A 12,287-nucleotide genomic window follows, 5' to 3' on the forward strand; every position below is an offset into this window, starting at 1 on the left:
ATGAAAATTAATAACAGAATTTTAAAGTGGCTATATGTAAGATAAATGTACAAAAATCGATAGCTTTTTTTTTCTATACTAACAAATGGAGAGACATTCCATACTCATGGATGAAATGACTTATTACAAAAATATAAACCCTTCTGAAGTTAATATATAAATGTAATACCCTTCCAGTCAGAATCCCAGTGTGTATGTCTTTTTGTGTGCTTAAATCAAGATGAAATGATTTTAATTTGGGAGGCCGAGGTGGGCAGATCACTTGAGGTCAGGAGTTTCAGGTCAGCCTGACCAATATGGTGAAACCCTGTCCCTACTAAAAATATAAAAATTAGCCAGGTGTGATGGTGGGTCCCTGTAACCCCAGCTACTCAGGAGGCTGAGGCAGGAGAATCGCTTGAACCTGGGAGGTAGAGGTTTCAGTGAGCCAAGATCGTGCCACTGCACTCCAGCCTGGGTGACAGAGCGAGACTGTCTCAAAAAATAAATTAAAAAAAGACTTTAAGCACTCATCTTGTTGATTAGGTTGTTTAGATTTTGACATATATGCTTAATTTTTGTCCATTTGACCTGTCTCCTACTGAGAATGGTGTGTTTAATCCTCCCTATAGGTATTTTTCTCTATTTTTCTTTGCTTTCCCTCAAGCATCTGCTTTATATAAGTGTAATGTGTACTATCTGCACCGAAGGATAACCACTATCTTGACTTCTCATCTTGCAGATTAATAATTTGCGTGTTTTGTCTTTAAATAAGTGGAATCACATAGCATGTATGCTTTTTGGTTCTGACTTATTTTATTCAGCGTAATTTTTGTAAGATTCATCCATATTGTTGCATGTAGTTGTAGATTGTTCATTCTCAGTGCTGTATTGAATCCCATTGTGTTTATCTACTACAATTTATTTATCCTGTCTACTGTTGATGGACTTGTGGGTAGTTTCAAGTTGTGGGCTATTACAGAGCTGCTACAGGAATTCTTGTGTGTATGCGTTGGTTCATATTTGTATGCATGTCTCCTGGGCATTAACCTAGGAGCGGAGTTGCTGGGTTGCAGGTGGCAATCAACTTTTGATGTCTCACTCTTAAATATGAACAGGCAGCCAAGGTCACCCAGCATCTGAGGAATGCCCTCTGCATAAAATGAAGACACAAGCAAACACACATTCAGCAAACAAACCAATGAATGTGAGTGCGCTTAGTCCCAGGGAGCCTCACCCTCTCCCTCACCTGATACTCCTGTTATTTTCCTCACATGTCGCTATAAGAATAAACATTGTAGTGGCTCCAGTCACCATAGCTGGACCCATAGATTGGATGTACAGTTGGATCATCGGACAGGTTTGTCTCATTTCTCCACTTCTTTTGAACCAGATGCTGGCCTACTTTTCCTTTTTGGCCTTGGTGTCATACATGGAGACTATTTCCTCAGCTTTGGTAAACACTGTCCTGGTTACATCCATTACACCACATGCCACGAAGGCAGTGCTGGCTGCAGCCAAACGGGCTGGTTTCCCAGAGGAGGGACAACTGGGAGGTGGACTTGTTGGTTTTGGCCAAGATGATGTTACTTCTGGCTTCTCCAGTTGGATGTATGACCTAGAGGCCTGATTCATCAACAGAGAAGTCCAAATCTTGCTAAGAGGAAGAAGTATAGGGAAAATCATAGTTATAAGCTGCATTTGGCCATAGGCTAGTTTGGACCTTGTTGGAGGTGATATTTACCCAGCACATGTTGTTGGAATTGATGCAGTTATAATAAAGCTGGTTCTTGTTCTTGACCATTAATTCCAGAGCTGTGTCCTGAATTAACAGACCCGTAGAGATTGTGCCACGGAACCGTTTTAATCTGGTGTAGTCTTTGTAAAAAGAATATTTAAGGACTATAGGGGAAGGATCGATGCTTTTTCAATACAGAACCTTTGGTCTGGTTCCAGGGAGGGGTCCTTCCCTCAACCTGCAACTTTGAAGGGATGGTTTAGAGAACAAAAGCCTGACTGAGGCTGCTGATTCCTTCATTGGCACAGGACGCAGAGGGCTGGGAAAGGAATGGATTAGGAGTCATAGACACAGTGCCCAGCTGGGGACATAGAGCTGGCCCGTGGTGAGTTCTAAAGGTTTGAGGAGGGAATGAGGGAAGGAAGGAAGCCAACCAGTGAGCACTCTATCTGGGGTGGAGAAAACTTTGAAAGGAAACTCTAAAACTTTACTTCTGGGGTGCGTATTCCCTAAAGTCCCCTCACCTTGGGTTCTTGTTGGGTTCTTGTATTAATCTGGCAGGGCTGCTGTAACATGATACCATAGACTGGATGACTTAAACAACAGAAATGTATTTACTCGCAGTTCTGGAGGCTAGAAGTCCAAGATCGAGGTGTCAGCAGGTTTGGTTTCTTCCAAGGCCTCTGTCCTTGGCTTGCAGATGGCCTTTCCTCTGTGTGTGAACATCCCTGGTGGCTCTTCCTTTCTTATGAGGACACCAGTCATACTGGAGTAGGGCCCACCACATGATCTCATTTAATCTTCATCACCTGTTTAAAGGCCCTACTTCCAAATTCAGTCACATTCTAAGGTACTGGAGATTAGGACTTTAGCGTATAAATGCGAGGGTGACACAATTCAGGCCATAACAGTCATCGGATGAGGAGTTGATCTGACTAGGTGATCTGGCACACCCCAGAGGCCAGGATTCCTTGGTTGCTCGGGTTAAGGTGTTCATGGCCTTGAGTCATGGTCCTGGGGTTCAGGAACAAATCCACCTACAATGTGTGTTGTGCAGGATCTAAGGTTGGGGGAATGGAGGAAATAACCCACCAAGGAGGTTTACTGCCCCACCCAAGTCAGATCTTGCCATGTGTTCTTCAGAATTGGACTTGGACTCATTGGAGGCCCAGATTCTATCACTGCCAGGTGAATGATAAACACGAGGATGAAATGGCATCTAGCTACCTTGTGTCACAGATTTCTCTGGACTGTGGGATATTACCTTTTAGAAGTTTAATCTTGGCTTACCTCAATCCAAGTACATCCTCTCTCTTCTTTTTTTAAAGACAGTTAGGTTTAACACAAAAACAAATGTGGTTGTTTCAAAGACTAGAACCCAAAATTTGCTTTCATTTTAAAGATAAAACCTGAGTCTTCAAAAGAACAAAATTTGGTCAAAATCTCTAGAAACTCTGGGGATATGCTGTTATTCTCTTCTGTCAGAGGGAGTGCCTCTGTTTGAGACACACTGAGCTCGTCCCTGCAGCAGGTTTTTGCCCCAGCTGTGCCCGTTGCCCCACCTGCTCTTCCTCCAGGTCTTCACAAGGTGAGTCCTCATCACTCCATCTCTGTTAAAATGTCCCTTCTTTCCTGACCACCCAGCAGTGTGGCTCCCCAGGTGTGGCCTTCCTCTTACTTCCTCAGTGGCATTTATCAGTGTCTGATATTTTCATGTGTATTCTTGATTGATTTGTCTTCTGTCTCCCTCTACCAGAAAGCAGGTTCCACCAGAGCAGCCAACCATCTCCCTCTTTCACTGTGGTATTTCAGCACCTAGAATAGCATGCAGAGTCAGGCACCCAGCAGGCATTCTCCAGCGCTTTGTTGAGTGGATAAGTGAGCAAGTCATCCTGAGTAATCTGGGCCACTCCATTCATAAAGGTCTTCAATTTGCCAGGACACTGCATTCCCCAAGCATTCTGAAATGTTGGCAGCTGCTTGTGTTGGCCTTGTGGGCTGGGATATAATTAACTCTGTTAACTTTAAGAAGAAAACCACACATAATTTCTATAAATGTGGAAAGGAGAGAAGAGTATATATCTTATAAAGGGATACAGCAGGCTGGGAAGGGTGCCTCTGGACAAGACCAGAGACAGGCACTTCGAAGGAGGAAGAGTTGGGGTAGGAGTTTTATGCTGAACAGGTTGGCTAAATATACATATTCAACAGGTTACAGGAGGAGCTGTGAATATTCATGAGGTGATTCTGACGCATGTGCATTGAACAAACACGCGTGTAACATATGACGCACTCTGGGGTGGAGAATTAACATTTAAATGTATTACGATTAGGCCCTATACATCAAAAGGTCTTTTCAGGATCCAGAAACATGCAAGTGTGCAGTCTCTGTAAACTGGCCAGAACGAGTCCATGGTTGGTGGTCTTATCTGGAGAAAGTTAATGAAATCAATCTCTTGTCCAGTCAAAGCTGTAGTTATGGCTGGTGGAACAAAGGTCAGGTAGTCAGCCTCTGTGAGCTGGATGAACTGTAGTTGTTTTAATATTGCTTATCTCAAGGCCAGCGCTCTAGTTTGGCTGCTAGAGAAAAAGAAAAACCTTGTGGCAGTTGGGACATAGTTTATTCTTTAAGTGTAGGAGTGGGTGACTTAACCCTTGCCTGGCATGGCCTTAGATTCTGTTTATAATTTGATATATTATTGCCGCAAAGAATCTGTTCTGTCAGTTTTAGAATCTCTATTTTAACATTAAGACTTGTCAGTTGTGTGTCTAAACCACAAGAGGGAAGGGGGAATAACGAGGTGTGTCTGACCTTCTGTCCCGTCACGGCCAGGAAGTCAGTTTTAAGGTTTTAATGGGGTCCCCTTGGCCACAAGGGGATCCATTCAGTCAGTGGGGGGCTTAGGATTTCAAATTTACACCCCAAAGGACAAGGCAGATTCCAGTTTCTAAAGGCTCATAAAATGGAAAGAGCCCTTTCCTTATTCAGCTCTACTGCTGTGTTAGTCCGTTCTCACACTGCTATCAAGAACTACCTGTGACTGGGTAATGTATAAAGAGAAGAGGTTTAATTGACTCACAGTTCCACAGGCCGTACAGGAAGCATGGCTGGGGAGGCTTTAGGAAACTTACAATCATGGTGGAAGGTAATGGGGAAGCAGACATGGCCTTCATATGGCTGGCAGGAGAGAGAGAGAACGAAGGGGGAAGTGCTACACACTTTTATAGAACCAGATCTTGTGAGAACTCACTCTCTATCATAAGAACAGCAAGGGAGAAATTCACCGCCATGATCCAGTCACCTCCCACCAGGTCCATCCCCCAATTTTGGGGATTACAATTTGACATGGGGTTTGGGTGGGGACACAGAGCCAAACCATATCAATTGCTTTTCTTCAGTTTCTGCCATTCTGGTCCTTGTGGTCCAAGAAATACACCTGAGAGGTGGGCTAATGGGAGAAGGCCCAAGATCAGTCACAGGGGCTGAATTTCCCTTCCTGTCTACTCCCTTCTCTGTGTACCTCCACAGATCACGCCCCATATCCTGTGAACCCAGCAGCTGCTTCATACTGCCCTGTGTGAGAAGGGAAGGGAACACCAAGGGCACACTTGAGTGGGTTCCCCAGTCCCTGCCATGACATGGGATCTTAGGGAGCAGAGGGGCCTGCACTCAGCCCACCAAATCCCTTGCCTCTGCATTTAGGAAATCCAAGGGCCTTCACACTGCCAGCTGGGGGCATACATCTCAGTCTAATTCTCGAATATGAGTGATATACAGAGCACTGCACAGAGTATTGTGGGTAGGTGGGAGCCTCAAAGATGAGCAGTCTCAGAGTAAGTACGAGGAAAGCCCCATGCATAAGTGACTGTAACGCAAGAAAGGATACATGAAAGCAAGTTGTGAAAACAGTTATTCTTTTAAGGCCTTCTGAAGAGACCAGTTAAAGAAGAGATCTTTATGCAGACTTAGGGTAGTGACAGGGAGGTGATCTCTGAATGGGGCACCCGCATCCTAGCAGACACCAGACCCGCTCTGACTTTGGAGAAGTCATCTTTCCTATCTTGGCCTAATTGGGGGGAAAGAAATACTAGATCCCTAACCTACCTTTTGTACCCCCCAAAATGTGTGAAAGTTCTAGAAGAAATCGAGAAGTGGGGGAAGCTTTCTCAGTAGGGCATAAACCCCAAATAAAGGAGATTGATAGTATATGACTCATAAAAAATTGTAAACATCACTGTGGGAAAAAAATACCATACATAGTCCAAAGACCAAGGACCACCTGGGAAAATACGTCTGCACCATATTCACTGGGCGAAGACGTCATTTCTTTCTGTTACAAACAACATATATACATCATCTTCGATGGGACTCATTTTCCCATCTGTATGAACATCTTAGTGAATGCTTAGTAACCAGCGTTCACCAAGAGACCAGCCTTCATGGACATTGCCCACTCTTTGAGGCTCCTTGGGAGTGCATATGGCTTCGGCATGGCTGGGAAGAGCAGAGATCTCTTACAGGTCTCTGGGGAGCAGCACGCTGCCTGGCTGCCTGCCAGCTGACCCCAGCCACCGGGTTGTACCTAATCCAGTCTGGTTTCTGAGGATAAGGGGTGTGAAGTAGTGCGGAGCAAGATCAGGACTGTGCCTGCTGACTCTCTGACCTGCACCCCATGTTTAAGGCCCCTGAAGACCATTTTCCAGATGAGCCTAAAGCTGAAGAAAATTGAGTTTGTTGAGCTCCAGGCACAAGGCACAGTTCTCTCCACTTACTGAGCACCTCGTGTGTGTCAGACACTGCGTTGGGTGCTGAAAGGTTTCCAGCCGCAGGGAGCTGAACGCCCTGACAGGAGACTGATGCTCGAGTCACCCCCGAACTTCCTACCTGGGTGACCAGCTCGTTCGTTTCCCCAGGGCTTTGCTACCTTCCAGGAAACCCCACAGTCCCAGACAAACCAGGATAATCGGTCACCCTAAGCCTGACTGAGTTTCTGTCTCACCTGAACAGCTTTGAAAAGTGACAGACTCTGGACCTTACCCCAAGAACTTCTGGTTCCTACATCTGAGCAGGCCCCACAGGTCACCCTGAGGCTAAAAGGGTTTGGGAGCTACTGATGTGGACACATTTAAGACACACATGGGAAGTACTTCGAGGCACATAATGGGATGGTTCTGTGATGGAATACAGGTCTGCTTGCAAAGCCCAATAACAAGGGTGAGGAAAGAAGGTGACTTTATTTATCAAAACTAGCAAAGGGGAAATGACCAGATTCATATCCAAAGTAACCACTTTGAATTTCTGGGGAGAAGGCAAGAGCTTAAAAAGGGAAACCCGATCTGGGAGGCAGGCGGGACGGGTGTTAAGTACAAGGTCTGTGTGTCTTGTCTCGGTGGCTGTCTTGGGTCTCGGTCCACCTGGAACGTGGGCTGGCATCATCTCAACAATGGCTGGGTTATTGAGTAGCTGCCTGGAGGTAATTGCTGGAACGTTGCAGCTGGGTCTCCAGGCTTTGTCTGTCTGTCTCAAGATTAACTCCTGGAACTTCTAAGTAAGCACGTAATTAGATACTAGCATACAGTTAGATAAATGTGAAGAGTATATGGTGGGAAAGGGAGAGGCATGGAGTCTAATTTAAGGTTAAGGGAAAATACTTCTACCATTTGCTTCAAGGTTATGTCTCGAGACTAGGGAAGAAAGAAGAAAGACAAATGGGGAAAAAGGTTTTAAAATGCATTTTGAAGTGAAGCTGCCCAGTTACAATGTGAGAAGCCTTAAATCCCAGGTCGGCTGCTCTAGCTGTGTGCCCTTGGGCCAGGCGTGTAACTTCTCTGGGCCTCAATCTCCTCATTCATAAATGGATTAACAGTGGGACTGATCTCTTAGGGCTGTGGATTCAATGAGCTAATATATGAAAGGGCTTAGCCGAGTTCCTGGTGTGTGGGAAGTACTCAGAGACTTCACCTGCTCCCTTTACAAGAATCCACGTAGGTTTGATGTGCTTTGGGAGCGCAGAGAAGGGAGTGTATAAACTTGCCAGGGAGATCCAGGCATTAAGGCATTTAAGATGGGACATGAATAAGAGTTCCTGAGGCAGCAAAAGGGGAAGGGCGTGTATAAGGGTGTGAAGATTGTCCAGGGCTGACCCTATGTCACTGAGCAGAGGTGAGCAGGGAAGAAACCCTGAGGAGGGGAACTGGGACGGGGCCTTGTCTCTGGGCCTTGAATGCTAAGGAAAGGCTGGCGCGTGGGGAGACATCAAAGGTTATCATCAAGGAGAAATGGGATCAGATTTGTGATTCAGACAGATCATGTTGATGTGTGGGGGAGGACAAGTGAAGGGCTGCTGGAATGTTCCAGGTGAGATATAATGAGGGTGTGAGCCCACTCTGGGCAGTGTGGCTGAAAGAGGGATGAAGGTGTCATCTCACCATCCAGCCCAGCACGGGCAGGTGACCCAGAGCACTGCCTCCCCAGCCTGGTCACACAGAGTGGCTGTCTCGGTGCCACCAGTGCCCCATGGCTCTGCAGCCTGGGCTTGGTTGGCCTTCCACCCCCTCCCTTGGTGCTCACCCTGCATCCACTGCGAGGCTGTTCTCACCTCTTCATCTGATCTGATGGCCCAGCTCTAAGCGCACCTGTGGGGAATGGGGACTTCCCTGGTTTTCATCTAGAGATGAGAGAGGTCTGCGTTGCACGCCTCATGGTAAAATTCCTAGAATCCCCTTCAAACCTCATCATTCCTTCCTCAGTGTCTCTTCAGGTGCCAGGCACCCATTTCCTCTATTTCCCTCTTCCTGCCTTTGTGGCTTTAAAAATCTTTCTCCATGCCCTGAGCGATTAAACTCTGGCTCTCAGCTTTGGGACCCAACTTGTTAGATCAAAAGCCCAATTGTTCGTCGGCCCCATCACTTTAGAATGCAGGTTAGGGACTATCTTTGTATACTCAGACACATATATAGGACACAATTTACCAAAGCACCAAAAAGCAAATGAACAGCATTAGTGACAGCAAACCCCACAGGCTCTCCCAGGGTAGGGCTGCACAGTAGGGCCCGACTGTGGTACATCAGTGTGTGCTCCCAGTGAGGTTCCGCACGCCGACGTGCAGGGCCTTCCTTCTCACATGGGATGGCTTTTCCAGAAATGCATCAATTTAACGGGAAGGGGAAACTTGCGTGTGTTTCTGGGAATTGGCTTTTATTTTATTTTTAAAAATAGAGACAGGGTCTCTCTGTGTTGCCCAGGCTGGTCTTGAGCTCCTGGGGTCAAGGGATCCTCCTACCTCAGCTTCCCAACGTGCTAGAATTACAAGGATTACAGGCATGAGCCACCATGCCTGGCCGGAACTGGTTTTTGTTTTGTTTTGTTTTATGTGGAGTCTCGTTCTGTTGCCCAGGCTGGAGTGTAGTGGTGCAATCTCAGCTCACTACAACCTCTGCCTCCAGAGTAGCTGGGACTACAGGCACGTGCCACCACGCCCGGCTAATTTTTGTATTTTTACTAGAGATGGGGTTTCACCATGTTGGCCAGGCTTGTTTCAGACTCCTGATCTCAAGTGATCCACCTGCCTCAGACTCTCAAAGTGCTGAGATTACAAACATGAGCCACCGCGCCTAGCTGGAGCTGGTTTTTTAAAACTGATTTTTAGACCTTGTAAATCCTGGGAATGAAGCACATTCACAGCCCCCACAAGAAAGAAGGAAAGAGAGAGATCATAAAATGGAGGTGGTGGCCAGTCTAAAGAACCATTTGCAGTTGTTTTGTTTCAGGTTTGTGAGGCTGAATTGGGATGCCAGGAGTATGCGCCTGCCCCTGCACCAGGAGTGCTGAGCCCCCACCCTGTCCCTCCAACCCCTGCCAGGCCCCTGCCTCAGGCACAGAAGCAATTCCTGAAAGCAAAGCAGAAACTCGTCCACGTAAAAAAAATAACATTTGGGACTCATCAGTTTGCAGGGATATTTTCCTTTTGAAAAACTCTAAATCCTCATAAACAGAATTAAAAGACAAATGGCAAACAAGAAAAAGCTGTCTGCACAAATATGACAAAATGGTTATCAATCCATGAGGGCAACACTAAAATTGAATGGGACAAAACAGCAGCAGACTATAATTTATAGAAGAAATAAAAATGCCACTCAGCCACACAAAAGATTCACCCTCTCTAGTAATCAGAGAAATACATCTTAAAATAAGACATGTTTTTTATCAATCAAATTGACAAATGTTTATAAATAAAACGTGGTATGTACAGTGACAAAAGTACTCGGACAATTTTGTCAGAATGTGAACTGGTATTATCTTTCTGGAAAGACACTTGTCAATATTTATCTATCTAGAGCTTTTAATTTTATTTATTTTAGAGACAGGGTCTCTGTCACTCAAACTGGAGTGCAGTGGTGCAATCATGTAAACTCAAACACCTGAGCTCAAGAGATCCTCTTGCCTCAGCCTCCCAGGTAGCCAGGACTACAGGTAGGTACCACCATGCCTGGCTAATTTTTGTACAGACAAGATCTTGCTGTGTTGCCCAGGCTGATCTCAAACTCCTGGCCTCAAGTGATCCTTTCGCCTGGGCCTCCTGAGTAGCTGGGATTACAGGATTTTGCCACCACAGCCAACCTTATCTAGAGCTTTTTAAAGGGTCTCCACATCAGCCTAATAACTCCATGTCTCAGAATCTTTCCTAAGGAAGCAATTAGCCACTCAAGTGAGGTTGTTCATCATGGGATTGTCTATGACAGCAAAAAGTCAAAAGTAGGGCCAGGCGTGGTGGCTCACACCTGTAATCCTGGCACTTGGGAGGCTGAGGCAGGTGGATCACCTGAGGCCAGGAGTTCGAGACCAGCCTGGCCAACATGGTAAAACCCCGTCTCTACTAAAAATACAAAAATCAGCCGGGGGTGGTGGTGGGTGCGTGTAATGCCAGCTACTTAGGAGGCTGAGGCAGGAGAATCGCTTAAACCTGGGAGGCAGAGGTTGCAGTGAGCCAAGATGGCGTTGCCAGCTGGGCAACAAGAACGAAACTCTATCACACACACAAAACGAAACAGGGTCTTACAGATGTGATTAAATTAAGATTCTTGTGATGGGAAGATTATCCTAGATTATTTGGGTGGGCCCTAAATGCCATCAAAGTGTTCTTCAAAGAGGGAGGCAGAGGGAGATTTGACACAGACAGAGGAGGAGGCGGCAATGTGAGCACAGAGGAAGAGATTGGAGCGATGTGGCCAAAAGCCGAAGATGCAGCCACCCCCAGAAGCTAGAAGAAGCACTGGATGGATTCTCCCCTCCAGCTTCTGGAGAAGGCTCCGCCCTGCTCACACCTTGAATTTGGCCCAGTGATAGGAATTTCAGACTCAAGGCCTCCAGGACTGTGAGAGAAGAGATGACTGTTGTTTTTTGTTTGTTTGTTTGTTTTGTTTTGATTTTTAGATGAAGTCTTGGTCTTGTCCCCCAGGTTGGAGTGCAACGGTGCGATCTCGGCTCACTGCAACCTCCCGCCTCCTGGGTTCAAGCGATTCTGCTTCGGCTCCCGGTGTAGCTGGGATTACAGGCATGCACCACCACGCCCAGCTAATTTTTATATTTTTAGTAGAAACGGGGTTTCACCATGTTGCCCAGGCTGGTCGAGAATTCCTGACCTCAGGTGATCCACCCGCCTCGGCCTCCCGAAGTGCTGGGATTACAGGCGTGAGCCACCGCGGCCGGCCAGATGACTGCTGTTTTAAGTCACCAAGCTGTGGTAATTTGTGAAGACAGACACAGGAAATAAACACTCCCTCCAAATACGGTGAATTTGGAGGAGCACGTGCTAAGAATCCCTGAAGGGAGCTGACATCTGACATGCTCCCGTAGTAAGGCCAGTGTCCGACCTCCCTCCTTCCTGCCGGCTCCTGCCTTCGCTTCTCTTTTCTGCCCTCGATGAGCCTCCACGATGAGGTGTAAAGATGAAGACGTGTCTACACTGGGAAGGAGGGGATGGTAGGGAGGAGGGTAGGGAGCACACATCTCCAGGTTTGTATCAGTTCTGCAACCGAGAAGTGAGTTCTCTTTTTTCCCTTGTATCCACACATACACATTCAGGGAAAGATTCTGATTGGTCTTCTTGGGTCTGGTGCACAACTCTTGGGCCAATCAGTGTGGCCAGGGCTAGGGCCCAGCACTGTGATTGGCAGCCCCAACAGAATCCCATGGACTCTGAAAAGGACAGCACCACCAAAAGAGCAGAAGAAAGGGATGTTGGGCAAAGCAGCTGAAATAGCGAAAATCTGTATTTGATCTACAAACACTGGGCTGGGTGCGGTGGCTCACACCTGTAATCCCAGCACTTTGGGAGGCTGAGGCAGGTGGATCACCTGAGGTCAGAAGTTCAAGACCAGCCTGGCCAACATGACGTCTCTACTAAAAATACAAAAATTAGCCGGGTGTGATGCGCGCCTGTAATCCCAGCTACTCGGGAGGCTTAGGCAAGAAGATCGTTTGAACCTGGGAGGCAAAGGTTGAAGTGAGCCAAGATTACTGCCACTGCACTCCAGCCTGGGTGACAGAGCAAGACTCCATCTCAAAAAA

At 46.7% G+C, this 12,287-nt stretch overlaps 1 pseudogene; it reads left to right on the plus strand.

The window, feature by feature from the left end:
• Positions 1-12,287, plus strand: part of LOC105545384 — a 77,618-nt pseudogene that overhangs the window by 63,939 nt on the left and 1,392 nt on the right.

Source organism: Mandrillus leucophaeus, unplaced genomic scaffold, assembly GCF_000951045.1.
Source record: "Mandrillus leucophaeus isolate KB7577 unplaced genomic scaffold, Mleu.le_1.0 Scaffold326, whole genome shotgun sequence".
NCBI classification, from domain to species: Eukaryota; Metazoa; Chordata; class Mammalia; order Primates; family Cercopithecidae; genus Mandrillus; species Mandrillus leucophaeus.